General features: G+C 47.8%; 1 long non-coding RNA gene across 1 annotated transcript in view; it reads left to right on the forward strand.

Annotated features, from left to right (window-relative positions):
• The window catches only part of LOC137540751 (uncharacterized), a 194,251-nt gene extending 179,258 nt beyond the window's left edge, over nt 1-14,993 (forward strand). Inside the window, exons 2-3 of the long non-coding RNA XR_011025048.1 lie at nt 6,219-6,340; nt 14,757-14,993. This is a non-coding gene — a long non-coding RNA (uncharacterized lncRNA). The remainder of the gene's footprint in view (nt 1-6,218; nt 6,341-14,756) is intronic.
• The last annotated feature ends 8,713 nt before the right edge of the window (nt 14,994-23,706 follow it).

A 23,706-nucleotide genomic window follows, 5' to 3' on the forward strand; every position in this document is an offset into this window, starting at 1 on the left:
ACTGTCCTCACACCTGTCAGTGTGTGACCAACTGTTCTCACACCTGTCAGTGTGTAACCAACTGTCCTCACACCTGTCAGTGTGTAACCAACTGTCCTCATACCCGTCAGTTTGTAACCAACTGTCTTCACACCCATCAGTATGTAACCAACTGTCCTCACAACCGTCAGTATGTAACCAACTGTCCTCACACCTGTCAGTATGTAACCAACTGTCCTCACACCCGTCAGTGTGTAACCAACTATCCTCACACCCGTCAGTGTGTAACCAACTATCCTCACACCCATCAGTATGTAACCAACTGTCCTCACAACCGTCAGTATGTAACCAACTGTCCTCACACCCGTCAGTATGTAACCAACTGTCCTCACACCCGTCAGTGTGTAACCAACTGTCCTCACACCTGTCAGGATGTAACCAACTGTCCTCACACCCGTCAGTGTGTAACCAACTGTCCTCACACCTATACTTGTCAGTGTGTAACCAACTGTCCTCACACCCGTCAGTATGTAACCAACTGTCCTCACACCAGTCAGTATGTAACCAACTGTCCTCACACCCGTCAGTGTGTAACCAACTGCCCTTACACCTATACCTGTCAGTGTGTAAAAAACTGTCCTCAAACCTGTCAGTGTTTAACCAACTGTCCTCACACCTGTCAGTGTGTAACCAACTGTCCTCACACCTATACCTGTCAGTGCATAACCAACTGCCTTCACACCTATACCTGTCAGTGTGTGAACAACTGTCCTCAAACCTGTCAGTGTGTAACCAAATGTCCTCACACCTATACCTGTCAGTGTGTAACCAACTCGCCTCACACCTGTCAGTTTGTAACAAACTGTCCTCACACCTGTCAGTATGTAACCAACTGTCCTCACACCTGTCAGTATGTAACCAACTGTCCTCACACCTGTCAGTATGTAACCAACTGTCCTCACACCTTTCAGTGTGTAACCAACTGTCCTCACACCTGTCAGTATGTAACCAACTGTCCTCACACCTGTCAGTATGTAACCAACTGTCCTCACACCTTTCAGTGTGTAACCAACTGTCCTCACACCTTTCAGTGTGTAACCAACTGTCTTCACACCAGCCAGTATGTAACCAACTGTCCTCACACCTGTCAGTATGTAACCAACTGTCCTCACACCTGTCAGTATGTAACCAACTGTCCTCACACCTTTCAGTGTGTAACCAACTGTCCTCACACCTTTCAGTGTGTAACCAACTGTCCTCACACCTGTCAGTATGTAACCAACTGTCCTCACACCTGTCAGTATGTAACCAACTGTCCTCACACCTTTCACTGTGTAACCAACTGTCCTCACACCTGTCAGTGTGTAACCAACTGTCCTCACACCTGTCAGTGTGTAACCAACTGTCCTCATACCCGTCAGTTTGTAACCAACTGTCCTCACACCCGTCAGTATGTAACCAAATGTCCTCACACCTGTCAGTGTGTAACCAACTGTCCTCACACCCGTCAGTATGTAACCAACTGTCCTCACACCTGTCAGTATGTAACCAACTGTCGCAAACCTGTCAGTATGTAACCAACTGTCCGCAAACCTGTCAGTATGTAACCAACTGTCCTCACATCTGTCAGTGTGTAACCAACTGTCCTCACACCTGTCAGTGTGTAATCAACTGTCTTCACACCAGCCAGTATGTAACCAACTGTCCTCACACCTATACTTGTCAGTGCATAACCAACTGCCCTCACACCTATACCTGTCAGTGTGTGAACAACTGTCCTCACACCTTTCAGTATGTAACCAACTGTCCTCACACCTGTCAGTATGTAACCAACTGTCCTCACACCTGTCAGGATGTAACCAACTGTCCTCACACCTTTCAGTGTGTAACCAACTGTCCTCACACCCGTCAGTATGTAACCAACTGTCCTCACACCTGCCAGTATGTAACCAACTGTCCTCACACCTATACTTGTCAGTGCATAACCAACTGCCCTCACACCTATACCTGTCAGTGTGTGAACAACTGTCCTCACACCTTTCAGTATGTAACCAACTGTCCTCACACCTGTCAGTATGTAACCAACTGTCCTCACACCTGTCAGGATGTAACCAACTGTCCTCACACCTTTCAGTGTGTAACCAACTGTCCTCACACCCGTCAGTATGTAACCAACTGTCCTCACACCTGTCAGTATGTAACTAACTGTCCGCAAACCTGTCAGTGTGTAACCAACTGTCCGCAAACCTGTCAGTATGTAACCAACTGTCCTCACACCTGTCAGTGTGTGACCAACTGTTCTCACACCTGTCAGTGTGTAACCAACTGTCCTCACACCTGTCAGTGTGTAACCAACTGTCCTCATACCCGTCAGTTTGTAACCAACTGTCTTCACACCCATCAGTATGTAACCAACTGTCCTCACAACCGTCAGTATGTAACCAACTGTCCTCACACCTGTCAGTATGTAACCAACTGTCCTCACACCCGTCAGTGTGTAACCAACTATCCTCACACCCGTCAGTGTGTAACCAACTATCCTCACACCCATCAGTATGTAACCAACTGTCCTCACAACCGTCAGTATGTAACCAACTGTCCTCACACCCGTCAGTATGTAACCAACTGTCCTCACACCCGTCAGTGTGTAACCAACTGTCCTCACACCTGTCAGGATGTAACCAACTGTCCTCACACCCGTCAGTGTGTAACCAACTGTCCTCACACCTATACTTGTCAGTGTGTAACCAACTGTCCTCACACCCGTCAGTATGTAACCAACTGTCCTCACACCAGTCAGTATGTAACCAACTGTCCTCACACCCGTCAGTGTGTAACCAACTGCCCTTACACCTATACCTGTCAGTGTGTAAAAAACTGTCCTCAAACCTGTCAGTGTTTAACCAACTGTCCTCACACCTGTCAGTGTGTAACCAACTGTCCTCACACCTATACCTGTCAGTGCATAACCAACTGCCTTCACACCTATACCTGTCAGTGTGTGAACAACTGTCCTCAAACCTGTCAGTATGTAACCAAATGTCCTCACACCTATACCTGTCAGTGTGTAACCAACTCGCCTCACACCTGTCAGTTTGTAACAAACTGTCCTCACACCTATACCTGTCAGTGAATAATCAGTGTGTGTGTGTGAGTACAGTGTGTGTGTGTGTGTGAGTACAGTGTGTGTGTGTGTGTAGTGTAGTGTGTGTAGAGTGTATGTGTGTGTTTGTGTGTGTGTTTGTGTGTGTGTGTATGGTGTGTGTGTGTGCGCACAGTGTTTGTGTGTGTGTGTACAGTGTGTGTGGTGTGTGTGTACAGTGTGTGTGTACAGTGTGCGTGTGTGTGTGAGTACAGTGTGTGTGTGTGTGTGTAGTGTAGTGTGTGTAGAGTGTATGTGTGTTTGTGTGTGTAGTGTGTGTGTGTATGGTGTGTGTGTGTGCGCGCACAGTGTTTGTGTGTAGAGTGTGTGTGTGTGTGTGTACAGTGTGTGTGTACAGTGTGTGTGTGTGGACAGTGTGTGTGTGTACAGTGTGTGTGTAAAGTGTGTGTGTGTGTATACAGTGTGTGTACAGTGTGTGTGTGTAGTATGTGTATGTGTGTGTGTGTACAGTGTGTGTGTGTACAGTGTGTGTAGTATGTGTAAAGTGTGTGTGTGTGTAGTGTGTGTGTGTACAGTGTGTGTGTGTGTGTAGTATGTGTATGTGTGTACAGTGTGTGTGTGTGTAGTATGTGTATGTGTGTACAGTGTGTGTGTAGTGTGTGTGTGTGTAGTGTGTGTTTACAGTGTGTGTGTGTACAGTGTGTGTAGTGTGTGTGTGTACAGTGTATATATGTAGTGTGTGTGTACAGTGTGTGTGTGTGTGTAGTGTGTGTGTACAGTGTATATGTATAGTGTGTGTGTACAGTGTGTGTGTGTGTGTGTGTGTGTGTACAGTGTATATGTATAGTGTGTGTGTACAGTGTATATGTATAGTGTGTGTGTACAGTGTATATGTATAGTGTGTGTGTGTAGTGTGTGTGTACAGTGTATATGTATAGTGTGTGTGTGTAGTGTGTGTGTGTGTGTACAGTGTGTGTGTACAGTGTGTGTAGTGTGTGTGTGTGTGTACAGTGTGTGTAGTGTGTGTGTGTGTACAGTGTATATGTGTAGTGTGTGTGTGTGTACAGTGTGTGTGTGTACAGTGTATATGTGTAGTGTGTGTGTGTGTAGTGTGTGTGTGTACAGTGTGTGTAGTGTGTGTGTGTACAGTGTATATATGTAGTGTGTGTGTGTGTAGTGTATGTGTAGTGTGTGTGTTTACAGTGTGTGTGTACAGTGTGTGTGTGTGTGTGTATACAGTGTAGTGTGTGTATGTGTAGTGTGTGTGTACAGTGTATATGTGTAGTGTGTGTGTGTAGTGTGTGTGTGTGTGTGTGTGTACAGTGTGTGTGTACAGTGTGTGTGTGTATACAGTGTAGTGTGTGTGTGTGTGTGTGTGTACAGTGTGTGTGTGTATACAGTGTAGTGTGTGTGTGTGTACAGTGTATATGTGTAGTGTGTGTGTGTAGTGTGTGTGTGTAGGGAAATTGTAAGTGTCTTTTGCCTAATTATTTTGTGGTATAATGTGTCCCTTTTTCTCATCTTGTAAAGTTACGACTATCATATGACATAAATGTTTGGTCATACTACCGCCCCTCATGTAATTTGGTGCCTCAAGCTGAGGTCTGAATGTCCAGTCCATATATTGGGCATGTTTACTATGGGACAATTGATAACCAATCAGGAGAAGGCTTCTGATTTTGTTCCTTTTGGTGGAGATGCTGGGGAATGTAGCTGTCACCTGAACGGTGCTTCTAATGGGTTATTTTCAAATATGCCGACACTATCCAGAGTCTGCTGAGAGTTTAGTGGAAAAAATCCAGCTAAGAGGACAACAAATGAGCTGGATTATCTCAGATATCAGCGAGGTGGAGAGGGAAAGTGTCCTATGATTGGCCATCCATCACTCTTATGTCCTCGGAGAAGAGGAAATTTGTGGTGGACCTGTCATCATTATGGATGAATATCGCTAGTAAAACACTTTGCAGGAAAACGTGCAGCTGGAGAAGATGTGGACATCTTGTATTCCCTGACAGAATACCAGGTCAACGTGCTGAGTGTCCTTCAAGAAGAACATGGGGCAGGTTCTTCCAGCCTTCAGCCCACTTTACTAGAAAGGTCAACCTTACCTATGTTTAGAGCATATGCCCCATAGATGCTAGAGCAGAATTCGTCTATTGCTCTAACACAACCTGCCAGATATCTGTGAGATGGTTGTGTAACATCTGGTCATGGACTGGTAGGTTCTCCAGAGTCTGTTAAGTGTCCCTGTAAAGTTCCTCAGTATTCTCCCATAATGTAGACAGCTGGTCACCTCAGTGCAGGTATCTGCAGGAACGTTTTGTGGTAGATTTCTGGGATAAGCCGCCAGTACAGAGCCGGTACTTTATAACCTCGTAGTCAGTATTATTGGTTTGGTAACTCAAGAGGTGAAATTTGTCCTGCTGTTGTCACATACCTGGATCACATGACCTGGAGGAAATGATTGGCCACGAGGATCAGTATGTCTTATGAATTTTTTTTACTGACAAACTGTGACAAACTGTATCAAAAGCAATAAAATGTTTATTTTCATATATTCTGTACCAAAATAAAATGCTTGTAAAAAGAAATCAAAGTGACAACATTTTAAATAGAATACATAAATTGTTACCTTGTGTACTAAGCTTGTTAAATATGTATGCCAGGAGGGTGTATTGGCAGGATTGAACCTGCGAAATGCATTGCACTGTGGAGTAATTGAATACATTTATTGTCGACTATTAATCAACAGAATCTGTGTCCACTTTGAAGAGGTTAAGTCCACCAGTACCTGCTCTTTTAAATGGCTTTTAACAAATGTTATCCTGTATTGGTTCCTCTGTTCAAACTATCAGCATAATTAGAGTCATCATCCTGCAGCAGATTGATTCCGGGGTTTGCAGAGATTTTCATCTGATGTGTGTACCGAGCTAAGAAGTCGGTGAAGTCATTGAGCCGATATTTGGGGCCACCTTATTACACACAAGCTCAGTTCCCCTGCAGAACCGACGATTCTGGCTTCATTGGATTAGACTGTTCCCCAACCAGCGAGGATGGAAAATCTGCGGCGTATTTACCCTGTAAATGAAATCAGTGGTTATTTGGGTTGTGATGGGGGAATGTCTTGTGTTTCCAGGACTGAATCCTTGTCAGATGCTTGGAAGGGGAATCTATTGATCTGTACCCAAGGGCTGCACCTCAGAGTAATGGAAGTCTTGATGGTCCCCAGCTGTGCTGTGCTTCTCTCTCTCACTCCAGGTTAGTCTGCCCTGCTGTAATCAGACACTTGTCTGCTGTTGTTTTCTCTCACTTGTAGATTTCATGGATAATGCAGAGAAGATATGAGAACACGTTCTACAGGAATCTGCTGGAGGAAGCAGCCAAGCTCCTCTGAGGTCCTCACCATGGAGGGCTCAGGGCTGGAGAGCCAATGTAGAGGGGCAGTCAGAGGCAGTCGGGTCATACAGGCCAATGTAGAGCGGCTGTCATAGCCAGTCAGGTCATACATGCCGCTGTGAGGGGCAGTCAGAGCCAGTCAGGTCATACACGCCGCTGTGAGGGGCAGTCATAGCCAGTCAGGTCATACATGCCGCTGTGAGGGGCAGTCAGAGCCAGTCAGGTCATACATGCCGCTGTGAGGGGCAGTCATAGCCAGTCAGGTCATACACGCCGCTGTGAGGGGCAGTCATAGCCAGTCAGGTCATACAGGCGCTGTGAGGGGCTGTCAGAGGCAGTCGGGTCATACAGGCCACTGTGAGGGGCAGTCAGAGCCAGTCAGGTAATACACGCCACTGTGAGGGGCAATCAGCCAGTCAGGTCATACAGGCTGCTGTGAGGGGCTGTCAGCCAGTCAGGTCATACACGCCGCTGTGAGGGGCAGTCATAGCCAGTCAGGTCATACAGGCCGCTGTGAGGGGTGGTCATAGCTAGTCAGGTCACACAGGCCGCTGTGAGGGGCTGTCATAGCCAGTCAGGTCATACAGGCCACGGTGAGGGGCGGTCATAGCAAGTCAGGTCATACAGGCCACTGTGAGGGGTAGTCATAGCCAGTCAGGTCATACAGGCCGCTGTGAGGGGCTGTCATAGCCAGTCAGGTCATACAGGCCGCTGTGAGGGGCAATCAGCCAGTCAGGTCATACAGGCTGCTGTGAGGGGCTGTCAGCCAGTCAGGTCATACACGCCGCTGTGAGGGGCAGTCATAGCCAGTCAGGTCATACACGCCACTGTGAGGGGCAATCAGCCAGTCAGGTCATACAGGCTGCTGTGAGGGGCTGTCAGCCAGTCAGGTCATACACGCCGCTGTGAGGGGCAGTCATAGCCAGTCAGGTCATACAGGCCGCTGTGAGGGGCAATCATAGCCAGTCAGGTCATACAGGTGCTGTGAGGGGCAGTCATAGCCAGTCAGGTCATACAGGCCGCTGTGAGGGGCAGTCATAGCTAGTCAGGTCATACAGGCCACTGTGAGGGGCAGTCATAGCCAGTCAGGTCATACAGGCCACTGTGAGGGACGGTCATAGCCAGTCAGGTCATACAGGCCGCTGTGAGGGGCAGTCATAGCTAGTCAGGTCATACAGGCCGCTGTGAGGGGCAGTCATAGCCAGTCAGGTCATACAGGCCGCTGTGTGGGGCTGTCATAGCCAGTCAGGTCATACAGGCCGCTGTGAGGGGCAGTCATAGCTAGTCAGGTCATACAGGCCGCTGTGAGGGGCAGTCATAGCCAGTCAGGTCATACAGGCCGCTGTGAGGGGCAGTCATAGCCAGTCAGGTCATACAGGCCGCTGTGAGGGGCAGTCATAGCCAGTCAGGTCATACAGGCCGCTGTGAGGGGCTGTCATAGCCAGTCAGGTCATACAGGCCACTGTGAGGGGCAGTCAGAGCCAGTCAGGTCATACAGGCCGCTGTGAGGGGCAGTCATAGCCAGTCAGGTCATACAGGCCGCTGTGTGGGGCAGTCATAGCCAGTCAGGTCATACAGGCTGCTGTGAGGGGCAGTCATAGCCAGTCAGGTCATACAGGCCGCTGTGAGGGGCAGTCATAGCCAGTCAGGTCATACAGGCTGCTGTGAGGGGCAGTCATAGCCAGTCAGGTCATACAGGCCGCTGTGAGGGGCTGTCATAGCCAGTCAGGTCATACAGGCCACTGTGAGGGGCAGTCAGAGCCAGTCAGGTCATACAGGCCGCTGTGAGGGGCAGTCATAGCCAGTCAGGTCATACAGGCCGCTGTGAGGGGCAGTCATAGCCAGTCAGGTCATACAGGCCGCTGTGAGGGGCAGTCATAGCCAGTCAGGTCATACAGGCTGCTGTGAGGGGCAGTCATAGCCAGTCAGGTCATACAGGCCGCTGTGAGGGGCAATCAGAGCCAGTCAGGTCATACAGGCCACTGTGAGGGGCAGTCATAGCCAGTCAGGTCATACAGGCCGCTGTGAGGAGTAGTCATAGCCAGTCAGGTCATACAGGCCGCTGTGAGGGGCAGTCATAGCCAGTCAGGTCATACACGCCGCTGTGAGGAGCGGTCATAGCCAGTCAGGGCATACAGGCCGCTGTGAGGGGCAGTCATAGCCAGTCAGGTCATACACGCCTCTGTGAGGAGCGGTCATAGCCAGTCAGGTCATACACGCCGCTGTGAGGAGCGGTCATAGCCAGTCAGGGCATACAGGCCGCTGTGAGGGGCAGTCATAGCCAGTCAGGTCATACACGCCGCTGTGAGGGGCAATCATAGCCAGTCAGGTCATACAGGCCGCTGTGAGGGGCAATCATAGCCAGTCAGGTCATACAGGCTGCTGTGAGGGGCAGTCATAGCCAGTCAGGTCATACAGGCCACTGTGAGGGGCAGGCAGAGCCAGTCAGGTCATGCAGGCCACTGTGAGGGGCAGTCATAGCCAGTCAGGTCACACAGGCCGCTGTGAGGGGTTGTCATAGCCAGTCAGGTCATACAGGCCGCTGTGAGGGGCACTCATAGCTAGTCAGGTCATACAGGCCACTGTGAGGGGCAGTCATAGCCAGTCAGGTCATACAGGCTGCTGTGAGGGGCAGTCATAGCCAGTCAGGTCATACAGGCTGCTGTGAGGGGCAGTCATAGCCAGTCAGGTCATACAGGCCGCTGTGAGGGGTTGTCATAGCCAGTCAGGTCATGCCGGCCACTTTGAGGGGCAGTCATAGCCAGTCAGGTCACACAGGCCGCTGTGAGGGGTTGTCATAGCCAGTCAGGTCATACACGCCGCTGTGAGGGGCTGTCATAGCCAGTAAGGTCATACAGGCCGCTGTGAGGGGCAGTCATAGCCAGTCAGGTCATACAGGCCGCTGTGAGGGGTTGTCATAGCCAGTCAGGTCATACAGGCCGCTGTGAGGGGCAGTCATAGCCAGTCAGGTCATACAGGCTGCTGTGAGGGGCAGTCATAGCCAGTCAGGTCATACACGCCACTGTGAGGGGCAGTCATAGCCAGTCGGGTTATACAGGCTCTGTGAGGGACAGTCATAGCCAGTCAGGTCATACAGGCCGCTGTGAGGGGCAGTCATAGCTATTCAGGTCATACAGGCCGCTGTGAGGGGAGGTCATAGCCAGTCAGGTCATACACGCTACTGTGAGGGGTTGTCATAGCCAGTCAGGTCATACAGGCCGCTATGAGGAGCAGTCATAGCCAGCCAGGTCATACAGGCCTCTATTAAGGGAAAGCCAATTAACTTATCTGTATGTTTTTTCAATGTGGGAGGAAACCGGAGAGCCTGGAGGAAACCCACACAGACATGTGGAGAACATACAAATTTCATGCAGATAGTGCCCTGGCTGGGAAGTGAAGCGCAGACCCAGTGCTGCAAGGCGATAGTGCTATCCACTATGCCACCATGGTACATGTATGACTGGGGGGACCCAACCTCACTGCCAAGCTGCAGAACGGGAGGATCTGCTCACTGCATGGTCAGCTGTAGCAGAAGGTAGCAGAAGCTGAGCTTAAAGTGGCTCTTTAGTATCTGTGGTTTTCAGTGGATATTGTGGAGAAGCAATATCCTGATCCTGACCGATGTTATCACGCGGGGGTCATGCTCTGGCCTAGTCATATCAGGAGAGTCATCTACATCCTCTCTGAGGAGCTCTGAGGAAGTCCCGAGCCCAGCAGAGACATCTGAGCCACACATCTCTGCTGGAGACATGTTTTCTATTTAGCATTGAGCCTCAGACATGTGTTCTGTTCGGAGGACATAGAGTGCATATTCGCCATCTGTATACAATTATATACTTATATCATAAGAGCTTGTCAGATCTTGAGTTGTACCATCCTCCTGTCACACATTACCATGATAATTACGCCAACTGACACAACGTAATTACCAGCAATCATTGCACAGGAATCACTGTGATGGCATGAAGGTAAGGAAGTCCACGGACAGGGAGAACTCTTCCGGAAGGTCACCCAACTCTCTGTATTAATCAGTCAGGAGGGAAACATTCCATTCAGTCTATAGTGTATATATTTATAGCCCATTACACAATGTCCTCCAAGCTTCACAAGGCATTAGTGGGGGGTTAAACATAGAATTCTGTAAATGCTTGAAAGGGGTTCAGTCTACACAACACAGAATTTATTGGTTTATAAACAGTTTGTACACAACTTTCTGTAAGTTCTGCTAAACCCACCAATGTGTTATCATCCTTTCACCTCTTGTCTGTGGTTGTCAAACGTGTTTAGAGAGGCTTCTCGCTAATGGTAAAGCCAGGTAATGAAGGATGGAGTCCACGACTAAGTGAGGAGGGTGACGCCTCCAACTAATACGACCATTGACTTTCATTACGTGCGTTTTGGCAGTGTTTGTGCATAAAATGCAACAAAACCAGCGTTTTTAAAAACACGTTTTTCAAAAAGCATACAAAATGCTTAAAGAAAACCAGAGAGGAAGCTACTGAAAAAATAGGAAAAGATTTTATACATACCTTGTGCTTCCTCCAGCCCCATAAGCCTGGATCGCTCCCACGCCGCCGTCCTCCGCTGCCTCTATCGCCGGTACCGGGTCCCGTCACTTCCGCCGGACGCGACCAGTCTTCCACATGCGCAGGGTTTCCCTCCGGCTTTGTACGCATGCGCCTGCGCAGTGCAGAGGGAGCGCACTGCACTTGCGTCGACTGGCCGAAGTGACGGGACACGGTACTGGCGGACAGAGGCAGCGGAGGACGGCAGCGTGGGAGCGATCCAGGCTTATGGGGCTGGAGGAAGCCCCAGGTATGTATAAAACTGTTACTTGGTACATCTCTGGGTCTCTTTAAGTGTTTTTACATGCGTTTTTTCCTGTGGCCCATAGACTTCCATTAGCAGCAAAAATGCAGCGTTTTCCGCAACGCTAGAGTTTTTGCTATGTGTGCACCCAGCCAGAGGGTTTTGAATGAACGATTTACCACTATTCTGTAATGGCGGATCACATTGGCAGTAGCGATGATTGTAATCAGCTACTTACGATTATGTGAAATTTCACGTACATTTTCAGTTACGCCTCTACATAATTACAATTTGTAAATTCAATTGATTTTGTTTACTATACTATTCATAATTTTGCATAATTTCTGCATCATTTCATGCCGACTTTAGCGGTGAATTGCAAAGCCTCCCATACTTGCTATTGTCAGCAAAATGGCTACATATGCTAAGGAGAAAAGAAGACCTTATAGTTTTTGAAAAATTCGATTTTAAAAATGTAAAGGAAAAATGTGTTTTTAAACCAGGAAAAAAAAATCAGAAAAATTACAGTTTAAAAAAAATGTTTCCTTTGAATTTTTAAGATTTTCAAAAAAACTACAAGGTCTTTTTGGCTTTTTTGACTTGTACCCACTATACTCCTTAACCATTTAAGCCGCCCGGACGTGATCCTCACGTCCAGGCGGCTGCTCTGCTGCAGTGTTGCGCTTGGGGTGCTCTGGCGTGCGATCGCGGGTGCGTCCCCATGCTGTTCCTCGGTAGCCCTGAGATCAGTGAAAGGGAATATGGTTCCCGTTCACTGATCGAAGTCCCCAGCAGAAAAACCGATGGTCTCTTATCAGAGGCCACAGTCTTTCTAAAAAGAAAAAGTTTTCCGTCCTCCTTATGCTTCCGGAAAGCGAGGTGGACATAAAAAAAAACTCAATGTGGCCATCTTGTGGCCAACTAGTAAAACTACATCTAAGAGTCTAAACTTTTTCAATGTGCATGTGAAGGGAGTATACCACAATTTTTTTTTAAATTATAAGCTTGTAAATAGTGATGGACGCAAAACTAAAAAAAATGTACCTTTATTTCCAAATAAATTATTGGCGCCATACATTGTGATAGGGACAAAATTTAAATGGTGTAATAACCGAGACAAACGGGCAAATAAAATACATAGGTTTTAATTATGGTAGCATGTATTATTTTAAAGCTATAATGGCTGAAAACTGAGAAATAATGAATTTTTTCCATTTTTTTTAAATTTTCATTGTGATAAGTATTGATAAAGTTATTATTGAATAAATGGGAGGTGAAAATTGCTCTGATGCATAAGGTGAAAAATCCTCGCGGGCTGAAATGGTTAATGTAGGTAGCAATTTTACTGACAATAGCGTGTGTGGGGGCTTTTTCTATTAATAACCGCTAAAGTCAGCATGAAATTATGCAAAAATTATACGAAATTACAAATGATTACAATTACAGACAAAATGAATTATGATTTTTCCCGAAATTTCGCATTATGATTTCTCATCACAATTGAGAATTTTTATGTGAAATGCCATTTATGCGAAGTCTGTGCTCATCACTAATCGGCAGACAGTTGTTCATAGTTAGGACTCAGCAGTGTGTACAGAGCTATGAACGATTATTAACTATTTCTGCCGTTGGGACGTGAGCCACACGACAGCAGCGGCAGCTGCTACAGCGGCAGGGACACGATAGTTATGTCCCGGCAGCTTGGGGGGCTCTGTGCGCGAACGTGCGGGCAAAAGCTCGTGATCGCGCTGTTACTGGCAACAGGGGGGATTGACTGCAGGGGACAAAAGTCCACTGAGCCAATCCGTTCTCGTCCGCCGAGAATAAACACTGTTTTGTTCAAAAACAGAGTTTATTCTTAAATAGAGCAGCTGCGCTTCCTCCCACCGCTGATTTCCGCCGCTTACAATACAATACAATAACATTTCTATAGCGCTTTTCTCACATAGGACTCAAAGCGCTTAGGCTCTCTCAGATTCAGTAATTAGAAGGATGAAGTATTCACACAACAAAAGTTATAGTTCTGCAAATGCCAGACTGAACAGGTGGGTTTTCAGTCTGGATTTAAACATGTCCAGGGATGGGGCTGTCCTGATCTGTTGAGGTAAGGAGTTCCGAAACGTAGAAGCAGCATGACAGACGGCTCGGGGACCTGAAGTTTCTAAGTGGACTCAGGGTATGACTAGATTATTAGAACCTGTGGATCTGAGAATGCGGGGATTGCTACGCAGCTGTAACATATCTTTCATGTATCCAGGGCCCAGATTATTTAGTGATTTAAATGTCAGTAGGCCGATCTTGAATAGGACCCTCCATTCTATAGGTAGCCAGTGAAGGGAATGCAGGACTGGCGTTATGTGGCAGTGACGGGGTTGGTTGGTTAATAGTCTGGCAGCAGTATTGAAATATGAAAATTCCTCTCGTTCATAAAGTAAAAAATACCCGTGGGCTGAAATGGTTAAACGATGTATCTGCAAAGTCTACAGGGCTTGTCGCATCATTTAACAATCATTCATCGCATCGCCCGTTAACGCATCATGTAATTTACATCACCTCGCATGGATATCTTGAAAGGAAGATCGTGGAACAATCGTGCATCAGTCGATTTACACAATCTATTAGGAATGCTCACTCGGAATGTGCAGAATAGAAATGTCCTCATTTCTGATCGTAAATCTGTATTTCCAATCAGAACTTGGAAATCGGAATGCAGAAACCAAAATTTCCGCAGAAATCCAATTCGCTGCAATTTGGTGAATTTAGCCCGATCACAGAACTTGGAAGCATTGGACCAAGCAGAGAATGCAGAATTTTTCTGCAATAATCAGATTACCATGGTCATTTTCAGACCAATCACAAAACGGATTTCCCAGTTTTCCGATTTCCCAATGTTTTTTTGTCATTTTTTTGCATTCTCTGATGCAAAAAATGACAAATAAAATACTCCCCGGAAATCGGAAAAATGGAAAATCAAAAAATTGGAAAAACAGAAAATGGAAATGAGAAAATCTGAAACTGCCATTGGCAGAAATCGGAATTTCCACAGAATCAGAAATGGGAGTTTCTGACCATCCCTACGAATTTAGGGATGGATTTACCATAAGGCACTGAAGGCACGTGCCTACAGACGCCTGATGAGGGAAAGGCAGCTCACTCCCCTTCCCGAGTGCCTCCCTCCCTCCTTTCCTATGCAGAGTCCTGAGGATACTGTAAATAAATAAGAGGTTACCTTTGGCTACCTAATGCTAAGGGACACCTGTAGCTACCAAAGTAAGGGAGAAGTGACAGTTGGGCCAGCCAGCACACTTGTGGTGCAGTTCGGTGGGGGTTTGTAGGTTTATGGAGGGTGAAGTCTAAGGTGCCTGGACATCTGTGCCTATAGGCTCCTGCGATGTAAATCCAGGTCTGCCTACGATATATCTATCAGTGTGTGCGTAGCTTAGAAGAACGTTTCCATGTTGTTTGTCAGCAGCTGAGATGCAGAAGATGCGGTGGACAGTCGTGTATTTCATGGACCTTGTGGTCCCCCTGATCCTGACCACCAGGCAAAATCTGCCCATCTGACCTTCCTGATCCATAAACCGCCTCCTGGGTTCCGTTACCTTCCTGCCGCCAATCACCAGGTTCCGGATTATTCTGTGGACTTGCCGCTCTCGGGACAAGCTGTGTACACGACGCTCTGTGGAAAATAAAAACATTGTTATGACAAAGGCGAGATTTTCCAAATAAACGGAGCGCACTCTCCTGACCGCTACCGCGCTGTGATGTGTTTATTGGCTCTGCTGCGATTAATGCCACGCAGGATTATCTATCACATAAACACGGCGAGGCAGATCCTGCACAGAGCCCCCGCTAGATTAAACAGCTCTGCAGGCTGCTCAGATCACTTCCTTCTCTCCAACCTACAGCTCAGGACGTGATGGATCTGTCCCTAGAAATATCCACCTGGAGGGGTCCCTGGCCAGCAGCACATGGATAGAGAGAGGGAGGGGGAGATGAAAAGGAGAGAAGAGATGGGTGATAGAGAGAGAGAGGGGAGGGGGGAGAGAAAAAAGAGAGAGTAGAGAAAAAAGTGCCTGGCTGATACAGATATGTGGCTTTTTTACACTGATTCTGATTGCATGCTATTCGCAAAATACAACCACCCAAGCAACCACTCGGGTACTATTTTAACCACTTATTGGTTTGGGTACAGTATATCTATGCCACTTGAAATTTCATCTTAGCCTCAGGGGAGTAGATATACTGTACGTACCTCGCCACGATCACCCACTTACTTGTTTGCGCTCCTGTTCGCTTTCACACCGCCGCCCATTGGTACATTGATCAGTGACTGGGAACACATGTTCCCATTCACCAATCAATGATCACCAGAATCAGTGAGATGCCAGTGTTCATTGGCAAAGTGAAAGTAAAAGCATACACACATCATTTCCTGTGTACTATGAACAGGAATATAGTAGGGCGACATCTAGACGACAAAAAGTGAAAAGACACCCTATACATTAAATTAAATAAAAAATAAATAAATACCCCATTAATTACTCCCTTACCTCCTCCCCTCTCCCATAGTTACCAAAATAAAACAATTGTAAAAAAAAATAATTAAAAAGCGCCATTTAAAAAAAAATTACATAAATAGTTACTTTAGGGACTCAACTTTTTTTAATATGTATGCCATGAGGGTATATTACTGTTATTTTTGCATATAAGGGCTTGTAATTAGTGTTACAGTGTCAACGAAAACCTGGAAAAAATAGACCTTTATTTCTAAATAAAATATTGTCGCCAACTCGCCATACATTGTACAAGGCATATAATTTAAACGTGGTAATACCTGGGACAAATAGGCAAATGAAATGTGTGGGTTTTATCCACAGTAGCATTTAAAAAAAAAAAACAACTATAATGATTGAAAACTGAGAAATATTTTTTCCATGTTTAACCATTATTCTCGTACACATAGAATAAAATAATTCTTAGCAAAAAGTACCACCCAAAGAAAGCTTTATTGGTGGTTGAGAAAAAAAAAAGCGATAGATCATTTTGGAGTGATAAGTGGTGATAAAGTTATTGGTGAATAAGTGGGAGGAGCACTGAAATGTGAAAATTGCTCTGGTCCATAAGGAGAACACCACCTGTGGTGGTCAAGTGGTTAAACTAATGCGGTGTGATTTTATGCCTTTAGAATCGATGGGTGTTGCATTTTCTCTGCATTTCTCGCTGCCTGAAGAAAATAGCAAAGGGTAATTGCAGAGATATTGCAAACAAATGATATTGCACCACCCCAAATGCAGTCGCGTTGTGTTTGCGATGAATGAGACCAATGATGCTGCAGTCCAACACGGCGCTGTTTCCTTTAATGCGTTTTCCCCTTTAATTTTTCAAATAGATTTTCTCAAAACCTAAAGGGTCTTTTTCTGACCTTACCTCGGTTAGTCTTGATCTGCATTTACATTTAGTGTTGAGCTCATGTATGGGGGCTTTCCAATAAACTGCAAAAATCAGCCCCAAAGACTTAAAGGAAACCAGAGACAAAGCACCCTCATGTATGTTACCATATAGATCAGTGGGAACATTCGAGAAACCACCTACCTTGCTTTCTGTTTCATTCTGCACTGCACAGCTTGCTTCTAATCAGCCCTGATAAAATCCCCGACTGAGCATTCAGTCTGGCTTTGTTCAGGAATATTTATAGCTCAGTCTGTGTTCTCTCATGTCTTTTCAAGTCCAAGCCTGCCCCCTGCTGGCTCTGCTCAGGAATCATTATAACTGAGTCATTATAGCAAAGCTCAGTCCGGGATTTTATCAGGGCTGATTAGAAGCAGGCTGAGCAGTGAAGGATGAAGCAGAAAGCATGGTAGGTGCTTTCTCTAATGTTCCCACTGATCTATATGGTAAAATACATGAGGGTGCTTCGTCTCTGGTGCACTTTAAAGAGTACCTGTATGGAAAAAAAGTGCTCTTATGCTGGGAATACACGGTTCATTTCTGCCGCAGATAGATGGCTCAATAGATAATTTATGACATGTCCGATCATCGGTCGATCGCTTCGCCACTCGATTTCTCATAGATAGAAGTGAATAGAAAAAGATAAGAAAAACGAGCGGAAGATAAGAGAATCGACTGGAGAATCGATCGGCAAAATCGATCGAGTGGAAAAACCGCATGGTGTATGCCCAGCATAAGGGGTTACCTACCTCAGGAAACCTTCGGATCAGTGATGACTGTAATCAGCAATTACGCCTATTCCTAATTACAAATTGTTCATTCAATTGATTTTGTATAATCATTCGTAATTTCGCATGTATTTTCGCGTAATTTCATGCCGACTTTGGTGCAAAGTCCCCAAACATGCTATTGTCACCAAAATGGCTACATAAGTTAAGGAGAATAGTTGGTACAAGGAAGAAAAATCATTTTTCAAAAAGACCTTGTAGTTTTTGAGAAAATCGATTTTACATATGCAAAGAAAAAATGTTTTTTAAACTCAGAAAAATGACAGTTTAAAAACTATTTTTCCTTTGCATTTTTAAATTTGATTTTCTCAAAAACTATAAGGTCTTTTTTTACGTATTTTATTTTAGCAGCAATATCGTGTATGGGGTTTTAGCTAGTAACGCCTAAAGTCGGCACAAAATTATGCAAAAATTATGCAAAAAATTATGCAAAATTTCGATTAATCCTAATTACCAGGTGGTAGTGGGGGAGAGAGAGACAGGTGGTGGTGGTGGTGGGAGAGAGAGAGGCAGGTGGTGGTGGTGGTGGGAGAGAGAGAGGCAGGTGGTGGTGGTGGGAGAAAGAGAGACTCAGGTGGAGGTGGGAGAGAGGCAGGTGGGGGTGGAAGAGAGAGGCAGGTGGTGGTGGTGGGAGAGAGGCAGGTGGTGGTGGTGGGAGAGAGAGAGGCAGGTGGTGGTGGGAGAGAGAGAGGCAGGTGGTGGTGGGAGAGAGAGAGGCAGGTGGTGGTGGTGGGAGAGAGAGAGGCAGGTGGTGGTGGAAGAGAGAGAGAGAGGCAGGTGGTGGTGGTGGTGGGAGAGAGAGAGGCAGGTGGTGGTGGTGGGAGAAAGAGAGACTCAGGTGGAGGTGGGAGAGAGGCAGGTGGGGGTGGAAGAGAGAGGCAGGTGGTGGTGGTGGGAGAGAGGCAGGTGGTGGTGGGAGAGAGAGGCAGGTGGTGGTGGGAGAGAGAGAGGCAGGTGGTGGTGGTGGGAGAGAGAGGCAGGTGGTGGTGGAAGAGAGAGAGAGGCAGGTGGTGGTGGTGGTGGGAGAGAGAGGCAGGTGGTGGTGGTGGTGGGAGAAAGAGAGACTCAGGTGGAGGTGGGAGAGAGGCAGGTGGGGGTGGAAGAGAGAGGCAGGTGGTGGTGGTGGGAGAGAGGCAGGTGGTGGTGGTGGGAGAGAGAGAGGCAGGTTGTGGTGGAAGAGAGAGATTACAAATTGTTCATTCAATTGATTTTGTATAATCATTTGTAATTTCGCATGTATTTTCGCGTAATTTCATGCCGACTTTGGTGCAAAGTCCCCATACATGCTATTGTCACCAAAATGGCTACATAAGTTAAGGAGAATAGTTGGTACAAGGAAGAAAAATCATTTTTCAAAAAGACCTTGTAGTTTTTGAGAAAATCGATTTTAAATATGCAAAGAAAAAATGTTTTTTAAACTCGGAAAAATGACAGTTTAAAAACTATTTTTCCTTTGCATTTTTAAATTTGATTTTCTCAAAAACTATAAGGTCTTTTTTTACGTATTTATTTTAGCAGCAATATCGTGTATGGGGTAAGGCAGCATGGTGGCGTAGTGGTTAGCGCTCTCGCCTTGCAGCGCTGGGTCCCTGGTTCGAATCTGCCAGGAGTTTGTATGTTCTCCCCGTGTCTGCGTGGGTTTCCTCCGGGCACTCCGGTTTCCTCCCACATCCCAAAAACATACAGATAAGTTGATTGGCTTCCCCCTAAATTGGCCCTAGACTACAATAAATACACAATACATACATAGACATATGACTATGGTAGGGATTAGATTGTGAGCTCCTCTGAGGGACAGTTAGTGACAAGACTATATTCTCTGTACAGCGCTGCGTAATATGTCGGCGCTATATAAATACTAAATAATAATAATAATAATGGGGTTTTAGCTATTAACGCCTAAAGTCGGCACAAAATTATGCAAAAATTATGCAAAATTTCGATTAATCCTAATTACCAGGTGGTGGTGGGGGAGAGAGAGACAGGTGGTGGTGGTGGTGGGAGAGAGAGAGGCAGGTGGTGGTGGTGGGAGAAAGAGAGACTCAGGTGGAGGTGGGAGAGAGGCAGGTGGGGGTGGAAGAGAGAGGCAGGTGGTGGTGGTGGGAGAGAGGCAGGTGGTGGTGGTGGGAGAGAGAGAGGCAGGTGGTGGTGGGAGAGAGAGGCAGGTGGTGGTGGGAGAGAGAGAGGCAGGTGGTGGTGGTGGGAGAGAGAGAGGCAGGTGGTGGTGGAAGAGAGAGAGAGGCAGGTGGTGGTGGTGGTGGGAGAGAGAGAGGCAGGTGGTGGTGGGAGAGAGAGAGGCAGGTGGTGGTGGGAGAGAGAGAGGCAGGTGGTGGTGGGAGAGAGAGACAGGTGGTGGTGGGAGAGAAAGAGGCAGGTGGTGGTGATGGGAGAGAGAGAGGCAGGTGGTGGTGGGAGAGAGAGAGGCAGGTGGTGGTGGAAGAGAGAGAGAGGCAGGTGGTGGTGGTGGTGGGAGAGAGAGAGGCAGGTGGTGGTGGTGGGAGAAAGAGAGACTCAGGTGAAGTTGGGAGAAAGGCAGGTGGGGGTGGAAGAGAGAGGCAGGTGGTGGTGGTGGGAGAGAGGCAGGTGGTGGTGGGAGAGAGAGAGGCAGGTGGTGGTGGGAGAGAGAGAGGCAGGTGGTGGTGGGAGAGAGAGAGGCGGGTGGTGGTGGTGGGAGAGAGAGAGGCGGGTGGTGGTGGAAGAGAGAGAGAGGCAGGTGGTGGGAGAGAGAGAGGCAGATGGTGGTGGGAGAGAGAGGTGCAGGTGGTGGTGGGAGAGAGAGAAGCAGGTGGTGGTGGTGGGAGAGAGAGAGGCAGGTGGTGGTGGTGGGAGAGAGAGAGGCAGGTGGTGGTGGAAGAGAGAGAGAGGCAGGTGGTGGTGGGAGAGAGAGAGGCAGGTGGGGGTGGAAGAGAGAGGCAGGTGGTGGTGGTGGGAGAGAGAGAGGCAGGTGGTGGGAGAGAGAGAGGCAGGTGGTGGTGGGAGAGAGAGAGGCAGGTGGTGGGAGAGAGAGAGGCAGGTGGGGGTGGAAGAGAGAGGCAGGTGGTGGTGGTGGGAGAGAGAGAGGCAGGTGGTGGTGGTGGGAGAGAGAGAGGCAGGTGGTGGTGGTGGGAGAGAGAGAGGCAGGTGGTGGTGGAAGAGAGAGAGAGAGAGACAGGTGGTGGTGGGAGAGAAAGAGGCAGGTGGTGGTGATGGGAGAGAGAGAGGCAGGTGGTGGTGGGAGAGAGAGAGGCTGGTGGTGGTGGAAGAGAGAGAGAGGCAGGTGGTGGTGGGAGAGAGAGAGGCAGGTGGTGGGAGAGAGAGAGGCAGGTGGTGGGAGAGAGAGAGGCAGGTGGTGGTGGGAGAGAGAGAGGCTGGTGGTGGTGGTGGAAGAGAGAGGCAGGTGGTGGTGGTAGGAGAGAGAGAGGCAGGTGGTGGTGGAAGAGAGAGGCAGGTGGGGGGAGAGAGAGAGGCAGGTGGTGGTGGAAGAGAGAGATAGGCAGGTGGTGGTGGAAGAGAAAGAGAGGCAGGTGGTGGTGGGAGAGAGATAGGCAGGTGGTGGTGGAAGAGAGAGAGAGGCAGGTGGTAGTGGGAGAGAGAGGCAGGTGGTGGTGGGAGAGAGATAGGCAGGTGGTGGTGGAATTGAGAGAGAGGCAGGTGGTGGTGGGAGAGAGAGAGACAGGTGGTGGTGGGAGAGAGAGAGGCAGGTGGTGGGGGAAGAGAGAGATAGGCAGGTGGTGGTGGAAGAGAGAGAGAGGCAGGTGGTGGTGGTGGGAGAGAGATAGGCAGGTGGTGGTGGAAGAGAGAGAGAGGCAGGTGGTGGGAGATAAATAGTGAAGGAGTTATTTGAGAGGCAGATGTCCATTGGAATGACAGCAATGTATGTAGTAAGGATCTATTTCCGTTGTTCTTTCAGTTCGCTGTATAAACGTTCCTCCTGTGGCCATTGTTACTCATGGCTGTTCATGTCAGGGGATGAATCCTATGGTAATTTCTGCTCATGTTCATGTCAGGGGTCTGCAGGGGGTGAATCCTGCGGTCTTCCCACTTGGCACACACATTCCTTCTATCTTCTAACACAGGGAGAGAGGACATTTCTTCATGTGGTCAGACCACAGGATGTGGACACGAGGTTTGGCACACGGCTGCTCCTCTGGTGTACCCGGCTCTGCCGAGATCCCGAGATAGAAATCTCCTCCATTGTTTATTGCCGGTCTGAATTGGGGCAGTGTGGGGCCCTCCCACTGTGTTGGTGGAATATATTATATAATAAGGCATGGAGGCGTGTTATACAGAGAAAGAACAACGGGGGAAGGTCTGAAACAAGATGATGGGGGTTTAGGGTGGAGGAAAGGTGATGTTGGTATTATTATAAAGGGCCAGATTTACCAACCTACAGTAAGATTTATGTCTGCAAACATTGCACAAAATATATTAAGGGGAGAAGCAGATCATTTTGGCGCTTGCTGCTGGGCCTGAGCTATAGCTATAATGTTATAGCTGTGCGGCCGCATAAGTTCCGCGGTAATTCAGCTGCTGGCCATAACTTATTGTTTCCTAGTCATATTTCATATCTGCTGATTTGTAACGTTCTACAGAATATTGGTATGCGGTATCAGTATTCCATCATTCGGCAGGCCAGCAGGACACTGGTCAAAATGCAATACCTCGGATTATTTCAGCGCAAGGACTTTATCGTTTCTGAACTTCCAGAAATTCTACCTTATTTCTCATCTCTTAAGGTGGCCATACATCAGGTGACTCGGCGGACGATTCACCATTATGATTTGATTATTAGAATCAAATTGGATGAAAATTGAGTATATGCCCATCTGATAATACGGGCAATTTTGGGATAAAAATCGGTTGCATTCTCGATTGCGCATGCTGCAAGATGTTGGGCCTACTTGCTGGATAGGGTGCACACCGGAAACGGCGTGCAATTTCGTGACGATCAAAGAATGGGGTGACACCCTCGCACTGTCCGCCCTAATGAAGAATGTCCCGCTGGTGCCCAGCTCTGGCCACAGGTCAAACCTGCGCACCCAGTAGACCAGGGGTTCATCGCTGCTTAGAGTGTCTACATTCGCACTTAAGGCCAGATAGTCGGCTACCTGCCGGTCGAGGCGTTGGTGGAAGGCGGATCCGGAAGGGCTGAGGCGTTGGACTAAAGAAGTCTGCATGTCCGACCAGGGGCGTTGCTAGCCCCAAACATCAGTGGCATGTGCCCTGGATCTATTCTGGGGTGCCCCGGATATCCCCCAGGCAGCAGTACTCATCTCCAGCCACTTGGTCTCCACATTCTGCAGACATCTCTTCTGGGTCTTAGTGTCTGAGAAGGAATTAGAAGCTAGTGCTCCTAGCATCTGCTTCTCGGATTCTAGGGGGAGAAAGAGAATTGCCAGCTAGAGCGGATCTCTCCAGACTTGGAGAATGGATAGAGGAGATGAGTAGTTCCTCCTGCTGTGCTACTCTGCTGGATGGGGGGGGGGGGGGGGGGGAGAACAGTGAGGGCATACAAGATGATGCATGCTCCTCATGAGGGCTCCACAGCTTTCTGCATGTCACCACAGCACCCAGCATGCCCATAGAGGCACTGCAGCACCCAGTATACCCCATAGAGGCACCACAGTACCCAATATGCCCCATAGAGCCGCCACAGTATCCAGCATGGCACCACATAACTCCCAGCTTTTTTTTTTTTTTTTTATTAATAATGGAGAGGGGAACTTCATCCAACATTTTTCTGGGCAGGCCTACTTAGACCACTGTTGAGTTCATGTAAATTTGGCTCCACCTATGAGCACACCCACAGTCTTCAGCCACACCCATTTTTTGGCTGTAGTGCCTAAAAGTGCCCCGGATCTCTTAGGATCCTAGCAACGCCCCTGTGTCCGACATCACCATGAGATCGCTAGAGCATCCTGTCCTTGCCTGCGTGGACATGGGAGGAGGAGGAAGATTATTGGCAGTGGCACCTGCCAGAGATGGCACCTGCCATCTCTGTGACTGCACAATGTGCAGTCACAGAGATGCAGTAAAAAGGTATGCACTGACTGCTGCAATAATACAATGTGCAGTCACACAGATGCAGTGAAAGGTATGCACTGACTGGTATTATAATGCAATGTGCAGTCACAGAGATGCAGTGAAAGGTATGCACTGACTGTTGGTATAATACAATGTGCAGTCACACAGATGCAGTGA

This window comes from Hyperolius riggenbachi, chromosome 12, assembly GCF_040937935.1.
Source record: "Hyperolius riggenbachi isolate aHypRig1 chromosome 12, aHypRig1.pri, whole genome shotgun sequence".
Classification (NCBI taxonomy): Eukaryota; Metazoa; Chordata; class Amphibia; order Anura; family Hyperoliidae; genus Hyperolius; species Hyperolius riggenbachi.